This window comes from Somniosus microcephalus, chromosome 16 (assembly GCF_052327205.1).
Source record: "Somniosus microcephalus isolate GS21.2 chromosome 16, FLI_Smic_1.0, whole genome shotgun sequence".
NCBI classification, from domain to species: Eukaryota; Metazoa; Chordata; class Chondrichthyes; order Squaliformes; family Somniosidae; genus Somniosus; species Somniosus microcephalus.
In genome coordinates, this window is record NC_141002.1 from 2,116,073 (window position 1) to 2,131,651 (window position 15,579).

The following is a 15,579-nucleotide window of genomic DNA, read 5'->3' on the forward strand; positions in this document are numbered from 1 at the left end:
TCTGGAAACAGTTTTTCCTTATCTAGTCTCTCAAAACCACTCAGAATAATTTTGAACACCTCTATTAAATCTCCCCTTAATCTTCTTTGCTCCAAGGCAAACAATCCCAGCTTCTCCACATAACTAAAATCCTTCACCCCTGGTACCATTCTGGTAAAAAGACGTGGATTTATATAGCACCTTTCTTGACCACTGGATGTCTCAAAGCGCTTTACAGCCAATGAAGTACTTTTGGAGCGTAGTCACTGTTGTAATGTAGGAAATCTCTTCTGCACCCTCTCCAAGGCCTTGACATCCTTCCAAAATGTGGTGCTCAGAATTGGACACAATACTCCAGTGTTCTATAAAAGTTTTCCATAACTTCCTTGCTTTTGTACTCTATGCCTCTATTTATAAAACCAAGGATCCCATCGGCTTTTTTAACTTGTCTTGCCACCTTCAAAGATTTGTGTCTGTGAACCCCCAGGTCTCTCTGTTCCTGCACCCCCTTTAGCATTGTACCATTTATCACAGAAACCCCACAGTGCAGATAGAGGCCATTTCGGCCCATCGAGCCTGCACCGACACATATCCCACCCGATCCCCGTAACCCCTACACCAACACATATCCCACCCTATCCCCGTAACCCCACATATTTAATCCCCCTAACACTAAGGGTCAATTTATCATAGCCAATCAACCTAGCCTGCACATCTTTGGACTGTGGGAGGAAACCGGAGCACCCGGAGGAAACCCGGAGTTTATATTGCCTCTCCTCATTCTTCCTACCAAAACGGAATCACTTCACACTTGTGTTAAATTGCATCTGCCATGTCGGCCCATTTCACCAGTCTGTCTGCATCTTCCTGAAGTCGGTTACTGTCATCCTCATTATTTACTCCATTTCTAAGCTTTGTGTCATCCACAAGCTTTGAAATTATGCCCTGCATACCCAAGTCCAGACCATTAATATATGTCAAAAAGAGCATTGGTCCTAATATGGACCACTGGGGAACACCACTGCATACTTCCCTCTAGTCTGAAAAAACATTCACCATTACTCTCTGCTTTGTCCCTTAGCCAATTTTGTATCTACACTGCCGCTGTCCAATTAATCCCATGGGCTTTAATCTTGCTTACAAGTTTATTATGTGATACTCTGTCAAACACTTTTTGAAAGTCCTTATACACATCAACCGCACTACCCTCATCAACCCTCTCCATTACTTTATTCTTCATAACTCAAGTTAGTCAAACACAATTTGCCGTTAACAAATCCCGTAATGACTTTCATTTATTAGCCCATAATTTTCCAAGTGACAATCAATTTTGTCCTGGATTATTGCCTCTAAAGGTTTGCCCACTGACATTAGGCTGCTTCCATCTACACTGCTTACACCCTCTATCCTGTCATGAAGTCGTTAATAAATGCAGTGAATAGTTGAGGCCTAACAAAGATCCCTGTGGGACACCACTAGTCACATCCTGCCAATTAGAATACCTGCCCATTATCCCTATTCTCTGTCTGCTAACCAGGTCAATAATTTGCCTTCAATTCCGTGGGCTTCAACTTTAGCTAACAGTTGCTTTTGAGGGGCTTTATCGAATGTCTTCTGGAGGTTCATATAAATAACATCCATAGACATTCCCGGGTCCACTACTTTAGTCACCTCTTCAAAAAATTCAATCAGGTTCGTCAGGTATGACCTACTCTTCACAAATCCATGCTTGCTCTCTGATCAGCTGAAAATGTTCAAGGTATTCAGTCACTCTATCCCTAAATTATAGACTCCAGTAATTTCCCGACAACAGATCATAGAATCATAGAAACTTGCAGCTCAGAAGGAGGCCATTCGGTCTGCCGTCGCCCTGTGCTGGCTCTTTGAAAGAGCAGTCGTGCTCGGTCCCACATCCCCGCTTTTTGTCCGTAACCCTGTTCAGTTCATCATCCACAATCACCTGTGCAACTCCCTTTTAAATTTAGTTATGGAATCAGGTCAAGTGTTCCAGATCCCGACAACACTCAGAGAAAACACTTCTCATCTCCCTCTAGATCTTTTTCCAATGATTTTGAATCTATGATCTCTGGTTATTGACCCACTCGCCAGAGGGAACATTTACTCTATCAAAACCTCTCATTAGCTTGAAACCCTCTCATCATCTTGAAAACCTCTATCAGGTCACCTCTTAACCTTTTCTGTTCCAAGGAGAACAGTCCGAACTTTTCCAACCTCTCCTCATAACTGAAGTCCTTCATCCCTGGAAACATTGTCGGGAATGGTAGCATGGTGGTTATGTTACTGGACTGGTAATCCATGGGCCTGGACTAATAAGCTGGAGATGTGAGTTCAAGTCCCACCATGGCAGCTGTAGAATTTAAATTAAGTTAATTAAATAAATAACCCCAAATAAATAACCCCAACCTCAAAGCACTAATGTCCTTTAGGGAAGGAAATCTGTCCTTACCTGGTCTGGCCTATATGTGACGCCGCACCCACAGCAATTTGGTTGACTCTTAACTGCCCTCTGAAATGGCCTAGCAAGCTACTTACTGTTTTTTGTAGCGGTTTGTTACAAGTAAGAGGAATAAAACCGGACGGACCACCGGCATCAACCTAGGCACTGAATTCGGACACGACAATGGCACACCCAACCCAGTCGACCCTGCAAAGTCCTCCTCACTAACATCTGGGGACTTGTGTCAAAATTGGGAGAGCTATCTCCATAGACTAGTCAAACAACAGCCTGACATAGTCATACTCACAGAATCATACCTTTCCGCCAATGTCCCAGACTCCTCCATCACCATCTGTCCCACCGGCAGAACAGACCCACCAGAAGTGGCAGCACAGTGGTATACAGTCGGCAGGGAGTCCTCAACATTGACCCCGGACCCCATTAAGTCTCAAGCATGGGCAAGGAAACCTCCTGCTGATTACCACCTACCGCCCTTACTCAGCTGGTGAATCAGTACTCCTCCATGTTGAACACCACTTGGAAGAAGCATTGAGGGTAGCAAGGGCACAGAATGCACTCTGGGTGGGGGATTTCAATGTCCATCACCAAGAGTGGCTCAGTAGTACCACTACTGACCGAGCTGGCCGAGGCCTGAAGGCCATAGCTGCAAGACTAGGCCTGCAGCAGATGGTGAGAGAATCAACTCGAGGGGGAAAAAACTTGCTTGACTTCGTCCTCACCAATCTACCTGTCGCAGATGCATCTGTCCATGACAGCATTGGTAGCAGTGACCACCGCACAGTCCTTGCGGAGATGAAGTCCCATCTTCACACTGAGGATACCCTCCATCGTATTGTGTGGCACTACCACCGTGCTAAATGGGACAGATTCAGAACATATCTAGTAGCTCAAAACTGGGCATCCATGAAGCGCTGCGGGCCATCAGCAGAATTGTATTCCACCACAATCTACAATCTGTAACCTCATGGCCCAGCATATCCCTCACTCTACCATTATCAAGCCAGGTGATCAGCCCTGATTCAATGAGGAGTGTAGAAGAGCATACCAGGCGTAGCTAAAAATGAGGTGCCAACCTGGGAAAGCTGTAACACAGGTCTACATGCATGCTAAACAACGGAAGCAGCATGCTATAGACAGAACTAAGTGATCCCATAACCAACAGATCAGATCAAAGCTCTGCAGTCCTGCCACATCCAGTTGTGAGTGGTGGTGGACCATTAAACAACTGATGGGAGGAGACGCCATGAACATCCCCATCCCCAATGATGGCGGAGCCCAGCACGCAAGTTCAAAAGACAAGGCTGAAGCGTTTGCAACCATCTTGATCCAGAAGTGCTGAGTGCACGATCCATATCGGCCTCCTCCCGAGGTCTCCATCATCACAGAAGCCAGTCTTCGGCCAATTCGATTCACTCTACTTGATATCAAGAACAGCTGAGCGCACTGGATACAGCAAAGGCTATGGGCCCCGACAACATCCCGGCTGTCGTGCTAAAGACTTGTGCTCCAGAACTTGCCGCACCTTTGGCCAAGCTGTCCCAGTACAGCTACAACGCTGGCATCTACCCGGCAATGTGGGAAACTGCCCAGGTATGTCCTGTCCACAAAAAGCAGGACAAATCCAATCTGGCCAAATTGAAGTCAATGGGAATCAGGGGAAAGACTCTCCCACTGGCTGGAGTCATACCTAGCACAAAGGAAGATGATTGTGGTTGTTGGAGGCCAATCATCTCAGCCTCAGGGCATCGCTGCAGGAGTTCCTCAGGGCAGTGTCTTGAGCCCAACCATCTTCAGCTGCTTCATCAATGACCTTCCCTCCATAATAAGGTTTGAAGTAGGGATGTTCGCTGATGATTGCACAGTGATCAGTTCCATTCGCAACTCCTCAGATAATTAAGCAGTGCATGCCCGCATGCAACAAGACCTGGACGACATTCAGGCTTGGGCTAATAAGTGGCAGGTAACATTCGCGCCACAAGTGCCAGGCAATCTCCAACAAGGGAGAGTCTAACCACCGCCCCTTGACATTCAACAGCATTACCATCGCCGAATCCCCCAACATCAACATCCTGGGGGTCACCATTGACTAGGAACTTAACTGGACCAGCCACATAAATACTGTGGCAACAGGAGCAGGTCAGAGGCTGGGTATTCTGCTGCGAGTGTCTCACCTCCTGACTCCCCAAAGCCTTTCCACCATCTACAAGGCACAAGTCAAGAGTGTGATGGAATACTCTCCACTTGCCTGGATGAGTGCAGCTCCAACAACACTCAAGAAGCTCGACACCATCCAGGACAAAGCAGCCCGCTGGATTGGCACCCGATCCACCACCTTAAACATTCACTCCCTCCACCACCGGCGTACCGTGGCTGCAGTGTGTACCATCTACAAGATGCACTGCAGTAACTCGCCAAGGCTTCTTCGACAGCACCTCCCAAACCCACGACTTATACCACCGAGAAGGACAAGGGCAGCAGGTGCATGGGAATACCATCACCTCCAAATTCTCTTCCAAGTCACACACCATCCTGACTTGGAAATATATCGCCGTTCCTTCTTAGTCACTGGGTCAAAATCCTGGAACTCCCCACCGCCCCCCCCAACAGCACTGTGGGAGCACCTTCACCACACTGACTGCAGCGGTTCAAGAAGGCGGCTCGCCACCACCTTCTCACGGGCAATTAGGGATGGGCAATAAATGCTGGCCTTGCCAGCAATGCCCACATCCCAGGAACGAACAATAAAAAAAAATCCTGGTAAACCTCTTCTGTACCTTTTCTAATGCCTTTAGATCTTCCCTGAATTGTGATGCCCAGGATTATCCACAATACTCCAGTTGAGTCCGAACCAGTGATCTCTGCTTTTATATTCTATTCCTCTATTTAAAAACACAAGTAACCCAGATGCTGTTTTAACCACCATATCAACTTGCTCTGCCACCTTTAAGGATTTGTGTATATGGACACCAAGGTCTCTCTGCTCATCTACACTTTTCAAAAACGTGCCGTTTATAGTCCTTCTATATTAGTCCTCCCAAAGGGCATCATTTCACACTTCTCCGCATTGAACTCCATCTGCTGTGCTTCTGCCCATTTCACCATCCTGTCTATGTCATTCTGAAGCCTATAATGATCCTCATCGTGATCTGCTACTTTGCCAAGTTCTGTATAATCTGCAAACTTTATAATGTTGCTCCCTACACCCGAGTATAGGTTGTTTATAAAAACTGAAAAGACCCTTGGGGAACACTATAGCAAACCACTTCCCAGTCTGAAAAACATTCATCCACCACCACCCTTTGCTTCCTGTCACTGAACCAATTTTGTATCCATACTGCCACTTTCCCCTTAATTCCATGGGCTTCCATTGTCTTAATAAGCCTCCTAGTGGCACTTTGTCAAATGCCTTCCATATGTACATCTACTGCCCTAGCTTGATCAACCTTCACTGTTACCTCATCAAAGAATTCAATCAAGTTAGTCAGACAGGATTTACCTTTAATAAATCTCTTTTCTTGATTAACCCATGCCTTTCCAAATGAAAGTTTATTTTGTCCCTGATAATCATTTCCAATAACTTCCCCACCACCGATGTTAGGCTGACTGACGTGTAGTTTCCTGGTTTATCCCTCTCCCATTTCTTGAATAGTGGTATAAAATTACCAACCCTCCAATCATCCGGCACTACTCCTGTATCCAATGAGGATTGAAAGATTGTGCCCAATGTCTCTGCTATTTTGACCTTTGCTTCTTTCAGCAACTGAGGATGCATTCCATCTGGACCAGGGGACTCAGCAACTCTCAGCAATGCTAATCTTTTGGTACATATTCTCTATATTATAATTCTGTCCATAACTTCCCTCTCATCTTTTAGTGTAATCTTCGCATCATCTGCTACCTTTGTGAAGACAGATGCAAAGTACTCATGTAATACTACTGCCATGTCCTCTGCCTCTATATAAAGATTTCCATTTGGGTCCTTAACAGGCACAACCTTTTCCCTAGCAAACTGTTTACACATTAAATGTTTATAAAATGTTTTAGGATTCAATTTAATGTTGCCTGCTAATTGTTCTCGTAACCTCTCTCTGCCTCCCATATCAACTTTTTCAATTCCCTCCTGTACATTCCATAATAGATTAGATTATCGATTCATAGAAACTTACAGCACAGAAGGAGGCCATTCGGCCCGTCGTGCCTGTGCTGGCTCTTTGAAAGAGCAGTTGTGCTCAGTCCCACATCCCTGCTTTTTGTCCGTAAGAACATAAGAACATAAGAAATAGGAGCAGGAATAGGCCACTTGGCCCCTCGAGCCTGCTCCGCCATTCAATAAGATCATGGCTGATCTTGGCTCAAAGCCACTTCCCCGCCCGCTCCCCATAACCCTTCATTCCCTTATCTTGCAAAAATGTGTCTATCTCCACCTTCAATGTATTTAATGACCCAGCCTCCACAGCTCTCTGGGGCAGAGAATCCCACAGATTCACGACCCTCAGAGAAGAAGTTCCTCCTCGTCTCAGTTCTAAAAGGGCGACCCTTTATTCTGAAACTGTGCCCCCGAGTTCTAGATTTCCCCACGAGGGGAAACATCCTCTCTGCATCTACCTTGTCGAGCCCCCTCAGTATCTTATATGTTTCAATAAGATGACCTCTCATTCTTCTAAATTCCAATGAGTATAGGCCCAGCCTGCTCAACCTTTCCTCATAAATCAACCTCATCATCTCTGGAATTAACCGAGTGAATCGTCTCTGAACTGCCTCCAATGCAAGTATATCCTTCCTTAAATAACGAGACCAAAACTGTATGCAGTACTCAAGGTGTGGTTTCACCAATACCTTGTACAGTAGTAGCAGGACTTCCCTGCTTTTATACTCCAACCCCCTTGGAATAACGGCCAACATTCCATTTGCCTTTTTGATTACTTGCTGTACTTGCATGCTAACTTTTGTGCTTCATGCACAAGGACCCCCAGGTCCCTCTGAACTGTAGCATTTTGTAAACTCTCTCCATTGAAATAATAATTTGCTTTTTTATTTTTCCTGCCAAAGTGGATAACCTCGCACTTTCCCACATTATACTCCATCTGCCAAATGTTTGCCCACTCACTTGGCCTGTCTATATCCATTTGCAGATTCTTTGAGTCCTCTGCACAACTTGCTTTCCCACCCATCTTTGTATCATCCGCAAACTTGGCTACATTATACCCGGCTCTTCGTCCAAGCCATTAATGTAGATTGTAAATAAGTAACCCTGTAAGTTGCTCATCCAACTCAGTTTTAAATTATTTATGGAATCAACTTCCACCTTTTCAGGTAGAGCATTCCAGATCCCGACAACTCTGAGTAAAACTGTTTCTCCTCATCTCTCCTCTAGATCTTATTCCAATGATTCTGAATCTATGACCTCTAGTTATTGACCCACTCGCCAGAAGGAATATTTTTTCCCTATTTATTCTATCAAAAACTTAATCCCCCTGGTTATTAACTGAATCTTGCTCCCGTCATTTGACCTAAGCCTCCATTTTCTGTTTTATTTTACCTTTTATTTCCTTTATCATCTAGGGCGCATTAGCTTTGGATGCTCGACTTTTTCCCTTTAAAGGAATATGCCTAGTTTGTACCTGAACTATTTCTTCCGTGAATGCCCCCCATTGCTCCGTTACTGTGTTACCCTGCAATTGCCTTCACCAACCTACCTGTGCTAGATCCCTTCGTAAATCACTGACATTAGCTCTTCCCAGTTGAGCATTTTTACCTTCGCTATTTTCTGGTCTCTTTCCATAATTACTTTAAACAGAATTATGTTGTGGTCACTGTTAGCTAGGTGCTCTCCTACTGTAACACACTCCACTTGCCCTACTTCATTTCCCAGAACCAGATCCAACAAAGTTTCCTTCCTTGTTGGACTGGAGAATATTGATCGAGAAATTTCTCCAGTGCACATATCAGAAATTCTTCTCCTTCCCTACCCTTAGCACTATGTTTTATCCAGTCTATATTAGGGTAATTAAAGTCTCCTTATATAACTACACTTTTTATTACACACCTTTGAAATTTGGTGACAAATTTATTCATCTATCTCCATCTCACTGTTTGGAGCTCTATAAAAAATACCCAACAATGTAACAGCTTCCCCTCTGTTCCTCAACTCAAGCCAAATCGATGTTAGGCTATAATTCCCTGGTTTCCCACTCTCTCCTTTCTTAAATAGCAGAGTGACATGTGCGTTTCCAATCTAAAGGAACGGTTCCTGAATCAAGAGAACTTTGGAAGATTATAGTTAGGGAATCTGCAATGTGCTCACCTACTTCCTTTAAAACCCTAGGATGAAAACTTATCTGGTCCTGGGAATTTGTCACTCCTTAGTTCCATTACTGTTAATTTTCTTACGTTAATTTTGGTGAGTCCCTGTCCCTGATTCAATATTAATTTCCTTGGGATGTCTGGCATGCTATCCTCTTCCTCTGCTGTAAATACTGACGCAAAGTAATTATTCAACATGTCCGCCATTTCCTTATTTTCCTTTATAATATCACCAGTCGGTTTTTAAGGGACTCACATTGCTCCTGACTACCCTCTTTTTCCTAATATAATTGTAAAAGTTTTGTGTGTTGATTTTGATATCCCTTGCCAGTTTCTTTCCATACTCCCTTTTTGTAGCTCTTACTATCGGTTTTGTCACCTTTTGTTTTTCTTTGTAGCTCTCCCAATCGCCAGGATCTGTGCTATTTCTTGCATTCTTATATGCTTTTTCTTTTAGTTTTATGCTGTCCCTTACCTCTTTTGTCATCCATGGCTGTTTTTTCTGGCAAGTAGAACTCTTGTATAAACTGGTTCTGTATCACGTTAAATTTTTTTTTTTTTAAAACCTCCCACTGATCTGTTATTTTGCCCATCAACAGATTTGCCCCATTTACTGTGGACAGTCTCGGTCTCATTCCGTTGAAGTCAGCCTTACCTAAATCTAGAATCTTAATAGTTGTTTCACATTTCTCCCTTTCAACATTGAACAACATTGAACTCAATCATATTATGGTCGCTATTAGACAAATGTCCACGCATCATTACGCTGTTAACTAAATCTGGCTCATTGCTCATTATTAAATCTAATATGGCCTCCCCCCTTGTTGGTTCGAGGACATATTGTTGCAGAAAACTATGCTGAAGAAATTCGCTACCTTACTGACATGAGCTTGTCTGCTTATGGAAGTTAAAATCCGCCATGAAAACCGCTATGCCTTTACTGCATGCTTGTCTAATCTCTACATTCTACCAGTTTACAGTTTCTACCAAGGGGCCTATACACAACTCCCATTACAGTCTTAAATCTTTTCCCATTTCTTAATTCTACCCATAAAGTTTCCACTGCCTGCTTACCTCTCGTTATATCCTCTCTTATCACTGAAGTCATTTCATCCTGAATCACTAATGCTACTCCTACCCCCTCTACCAGATTCTGTATCTTTCCTGCAGACCTTGTAACCGAGTATATTCAGTTACCAGTCCTAACCGTCATGCAGCCGTGTTTGAATAATGCTTACTATGTCATACCCTCCAAGTTGAATTTGCGTCTGCAATTCATTCAATTTATTCTTTATACAAACGCACGGAGTATAAGGAACATTTATTTGGTCCACACACCCTAACCTGTCCAACTGCTCTAATGTTGTTTCTCTCACACATTTCTTATTTTTCGCTCCTGATTTTTTTTTTACATCTTTCAGTTTTCCCTTTATGTGTCGTGCCTAATGCACAATTTCTGACTATTACTCGACTCTCTTCCTTTCCATTTGCTTTAGAATTTTTAAAAATTCGTTCCTGGGATATGGGCGTCGCTGGCAAGGCCAGCATTTATTGCCCATCTCTAATTACCCTTGAGCCGCTTTCTTGAATCTTTTGAGGATTTTGACCCAGTGATGATGAAAGAAAGGTGATATATTTCCAAGTCAGGATGATGTGTGACTTGGAGGGGAACCTGGAGGTGATGATGTTCCCACGCGCCTGCTGCTCTTGTCCTTCTAGGTGGAAGAGGTCGCGGGTTTGAGATGCTGTTGAAGAAGCCTTGGCGAGTTGCTGCAGTGCATCTTGGGAGATGGTACACACTGCAGTCACAGTGCACCGGTGGTGGAGGGAGTGAATGTTTAAGGTGATGCATGGGGTTCTAATCAAGCGGGTTGTTTTGTCCTGAATGGTGTCGAGCTTCTTGAGTGTTGTTGGAGCTGCACTCATCCAGGCAAGTGGAGAATATTCCATCACACACCTAACTTGTGCCTTGTAGATGGTGGAAAAACTTTGGGGAGTCAGGAGGTGAGACACTACCGCAGAATACCGAGCCTCTGACCTGCTCTTGCAGCCACAGTATTTATGTGGCTGGTCCAGTTAAGTTTCTGGTCAATGGCGACCCCCAGGATGTTGATAGTGGGGGGTTCGGCGATGGTAATGCTGTTGAATGTCATGGGGAGGTGGTTAGACTCTCTCTTGTTGGAGACAGTCATTGCCTGGCACTCGTGTGGGCAAATGTTACTTGCCACGTATCAGCCCAAGCCTAATGTCATCCTGGTCTTGCTGCATTCGGGCATGGACTGCTTCATTATCTGAGGAGTTGCGAATGGAACTGAACACTGTGCAATCAGCGAACATCCCAATTTCTGACCTTCTGATGGACGGAAGGCCATTCATGAAGCAGTTGAAGATGGTTGGGTCTAGGACTTTTCCTCCTGAGCCTCTCCTCCCACCCCTGCACCATTCCTCCTTTTACTGGTTTAAAGTCCTTGTGACCGCCCTATTTATCCATTCTACTAGGACCCTGGTCCCAGCCTGGTTCAGGTGGAGCCCATCCCAACGAACAGTTCTTTCCTGTCCCAGTACTGTGCCAGTGTCCCATGAATTAGAACCCCTCTTTCCCACACCACTCCTTCCGCCACGTGCTCACCTCCCTAATCTGCTTATCCCTACGCTAATTCGCACATGGCTCAGGTAATAATCCAGAGAATATAACCCCTGAGGTCCTGTTTTTTAATTTGGCTCCTAGTTCCTCTCCAAACAGTACCTCTTGCCTACTCTTTCCTATGTTGTTGGTACGTAATTACCAGGCTTATCCCTCTTCCCTTTTTTAAACAGGGGTGTAACATCTGTAATCTTCCAGTCCTCTGGCACCACCCCCATATCTAAGGAGGGTTGGAAGATTGTGGTCAGAGCTTACGCAATTTCTACTCTTACTTCCCTCAGTTCAGTCAACCTTTTAACTAACTCCTCTTTATCTATTTTTATCCTATCCAATTTCACTGCTACCTCCATTACTGTGACATAGATTCTGTCTTCACTGGAGAAGAGGATGATGCCAAAGTACTAATTTAGTATCTCAGCCATGCCCTCTGCCTCCACAAGAGGATCTCTTTTTCGGTTCCTAATCGGCCCCACCTTTTCTATGACTACCCTTTTACTATTTATATGTTTATAAAAGACTTTTGGGTTCCCTTTTATGTTAGATGCTTATCTATTCTCGTACGCTCTCTTTGCCCCTCTTATGCAAATTTTCAGATTTCATCTGTACTTTCTGTATTCAGCCTGGTTCTCGACTATATTATGAAACTTACATTTGTCATAAGTCTCCTTTTTTTTCATTTTAATCTCTATATCTTTAGTCAACCAGGGGGCTCCAGCTTTGGATGCCCTTCCTTTCCCCCTCGTGGGAATTTGTCTACTCTATACTCAAACTCTCTCTGTTTGAAGGCCTCCCATTGTTCAATTACTCTTTTGCCTACCAATTTTTGATACAAATCCACCTGGGCCAGATCCCATTTTAATTCACTGAAATTAGCCCTCCTCCAGTTAAGTACTTCTACGCTTGATTGTACCTTGTCTTTTTCCATAACTTTACCAAACCTGATGATGGTATAATCACTGTTCCCCCAAATGCTCCCCCACTGAAACATGCTCCACTTCATTCCCTAGAACTAGATCCAACACTGCTTCCTTCCTCATTTGGCTGGAAACACACTGATCTAGAAAGTTCCTCCCGCTCTTTACCCTTTACACTGTTACTATCCACGTCTATATTACGATAATCAAAGTCCCCCTCTATCACTACTCTATAGTTCTTGCATCCTTCTGTAATTTGCCTGCAAATTTGCTCCTCTATCTCCTTCCCATTATTTGGTGGTGCATAATATAACAGCTCTTCTTTTGTTCCTTCATTCTAACCAGATAGATTCCGTCTTTAACCCCTCAACTACATCATCCCTTTCCAGTGCTATAATAGTTTCTTTGATCAATACTGCCACCACTTCAGTTTTTTTCCTTCCCTATCTTTCCTGAATACCTTGTAGCCAGGAACATTAAGTTTCCAATCCTCCCTTTCTTTTAGCCAGGTCTCCGTTATTGCCACTATATCATAGTCCCATGCAGCGACTTGTGCGTGCTCCTCACCAACATTATTTACCACACTCTGCATTTATGCACATGCACTCCAAACCCATCTTAGATTGCCTCGCACTTACCCGCTGTCTGATCCCTCCCATTTCTGAACTATTCTTGACTCTAGTGTTATTTGTCTCTCCTGTCCGATGTTGCATCCTGATGCCCACCTACCTGTCAAATGAGTTTAAACCGTCGCCCACAGCACTAGTTAACCTCCCCGCAAGGACAAGAGAGGTTTAAGAACCTCTTTATTTGTTTCTATTGTATCCACTTTCTCTACCCCCTCCTACTTTATTGTGACATTAGCAGCATTCTTTAGTGAAGACAAATGCAAAGTGCTCATTTAGTGTCTCAGCTTTCACAAGACGATTTCCTTTTGGGTCCCTAATCGGTTCCACCCTTCCTCCGATGACCCGTTCACCCTTTATATGTTTATAAAAGACATTAAGGTTCCCTTTTATGTTGCCCACTAATCTTTTCTCACACACTCTCTTTGCGCCTCCTATTTCCTTTTTCAGTTCTCCTCGGCACGTTCTGTATTCAGCTTGGTTCGCTACAGAATTATGTACCTGATATTTAACATAAGCCTTTTTCTGTTTCATTTTAATCTCTGTATCTTGAGTCATCCAGTGAGTTCTAGCTTTGGATCCCCTTCATTCCCTCATAGGAATATATGCAGTTTGTATCCGAACTAAGCTCCTCTTTGAAGGCCTCCCATTGATCATTTACTGTTTCACCCGATAACCTTTGTTTCTATTCCACCTGGGCCAGATCCCTTTTCAACTCCCTGAAAATGTGTAAAAATTCAGTGAAAAATGTGTAAAAATTCAGAATGAAAAATGTGTGAAAATTCAAACAAATATTTTGTATCTGTCACATACCAAAAGTAGTAGGGAACCAAGGGGCTAATAAGAGTGAGGAACTTAAGTACTTTTTCTCTCCTGATATTAATTACTTTAAGAAACTAATGGGACTAAAAGCCAACAAATCCCCTGGACCTGACGGCCTACATCCTAGAGTTCTAAAAGAGGTGGCTACAGAGATATTGGATGTATTGGTTATGATCTTCCAAAATTCCCTAGATTCTAGAACGGTCCCAGCGGATTGGAAGGTAGAAAATATAACACTGCTATTCAAGAAAGGCGGGAGAGAGAAAATAGGGAACTATAGGCCAGTTAGCCTGACATCAGTCGTCGGAAAAATGGTGGAATCCATTATTAAGGAAGTGGTAACAGGACATTTAGAAAATCATAATATGATTAGGCAGAGTCAACATGGTTTTATGAAAGGTAAATCGTGTTTAACAAAATTATTAGGGTTTTTTGAGGATGTAACTAGCAGGGTAGATAAAGGGGAACCAGTGGATGTAGTATATTTGGATTTCCAAAAGGCATTCGATAAGGTGCCACATAAAAGGTTGCTGTGCAAGAGAAGGGCTCATGGGGTTGGGGGTAATATATTAGCATGGATAGAGGATTGGGCAATGGACAGAAAACAGAGCAGGGAGATTTTCAGCTTGGCAGGCTGTAACTAGTGGGGTGCCGCAAGGATCAGTGCTCGAGCCTCGGATAGTTACAATCTATATTAATGACCTAGATGAAGGGACTGAGTGCAATGTGTCCAGGTTTGCTGACGATACAAAGCTAGGTGGGACAGTAAGCTGTGGGGAGAACACAAAGAGCCTGCAAAGGGATATAGATAGACTAAGTGAGTCACAGAGTTATAGAGCACAGAAAGAGGCCCTCCGGCCCATCGTGTCCGCGCCAGCCATCAAGCTCTGTCTAATCTAATCCCATTTTCCAGCATTTGGTCCGTAGCCTTGCTTGCTATGGCATTTCAAATGCTCATCCAAATGCTTCTTGAATGTTGTGAGGGTTCCTGCCTCTACCACCCTTTCAGGCAGTGAGTTCCAGATTCCAACCACCCTCTGGGTGAAAAAGTTTTTCCTCAAATCCCCTCTAAACCTCCTGCCCCTTACCTTGAATCTATGCCCCCTTGTTATTGACCCCTCTACTAAGGGGAAAAGTTCCTTTCTATCTACCCTATCTATGCCCCTCGTAATTTTGTACACCTCAATCAGGTCCCCCCTCAGCCTTCTCTGCTCCAAGTCAAACAACTCCAGCCTGTGGGCAGTAAGGTGGCAGATAGAGTATAATGTGGGGAAATGTGAGGTTATTCACTTTGGTCGGAAGAATAGAAAAGCACAATATTTTTTAAATGGTGAGAAACTATTAAATCTTGGGTGTTCAGAGAGATTTAGGTGTCCTCGTACAGGATACACAGAACGTTACCATGCAGGTACAGCAAGCAATTAGGAAGGCAATGGCATGTTGGCCTTTATTGCAATGGGGTTGGCGTACAAGAGTAAGGAAGACTTACAACAATTGTACAGGGCCTTGGCGAGACCACACCTGGAATACTGTGCATAGTTTTGGTCTCCTTATCTGAGAAAGGACGTAAGTGCCTCAGAGGCGGTGCAATGAACATTCACTGGATTGATCCCTGGGATGAGAGGGTTGTCCTATGAGGAGAGATTGCACCAAAACTCTCTGAAGTTTCAAAAAATGAGAGGTGATCTCATTGAAACATATAAGATTCTGAGGGGGATTAGATGCTGAGAGGTTGTTTTCCCTGGCTGGAGTGTCTAGAGCTGGGGGGCATAGTCTCAGGATAAGGCGTCGGCCATTTAAGACTGAGATGAG

General features: G+C 44.0%; 1 protein-coding gene across 6 annotated transcripts in view; it reads right to left on the reverse strand.

Annotated features, from left to right (window-relative positions):
- kdm5a (lysine demethylase 5A) overlaps nucleotides 1–15,579 on the reverse strand; it is a 343,245-nt gene that overhangs the window by 38,907 nt on the left and 288,759 nt on the right. The gene's annotated exons all lie outside the window — the stretch shown is intronic.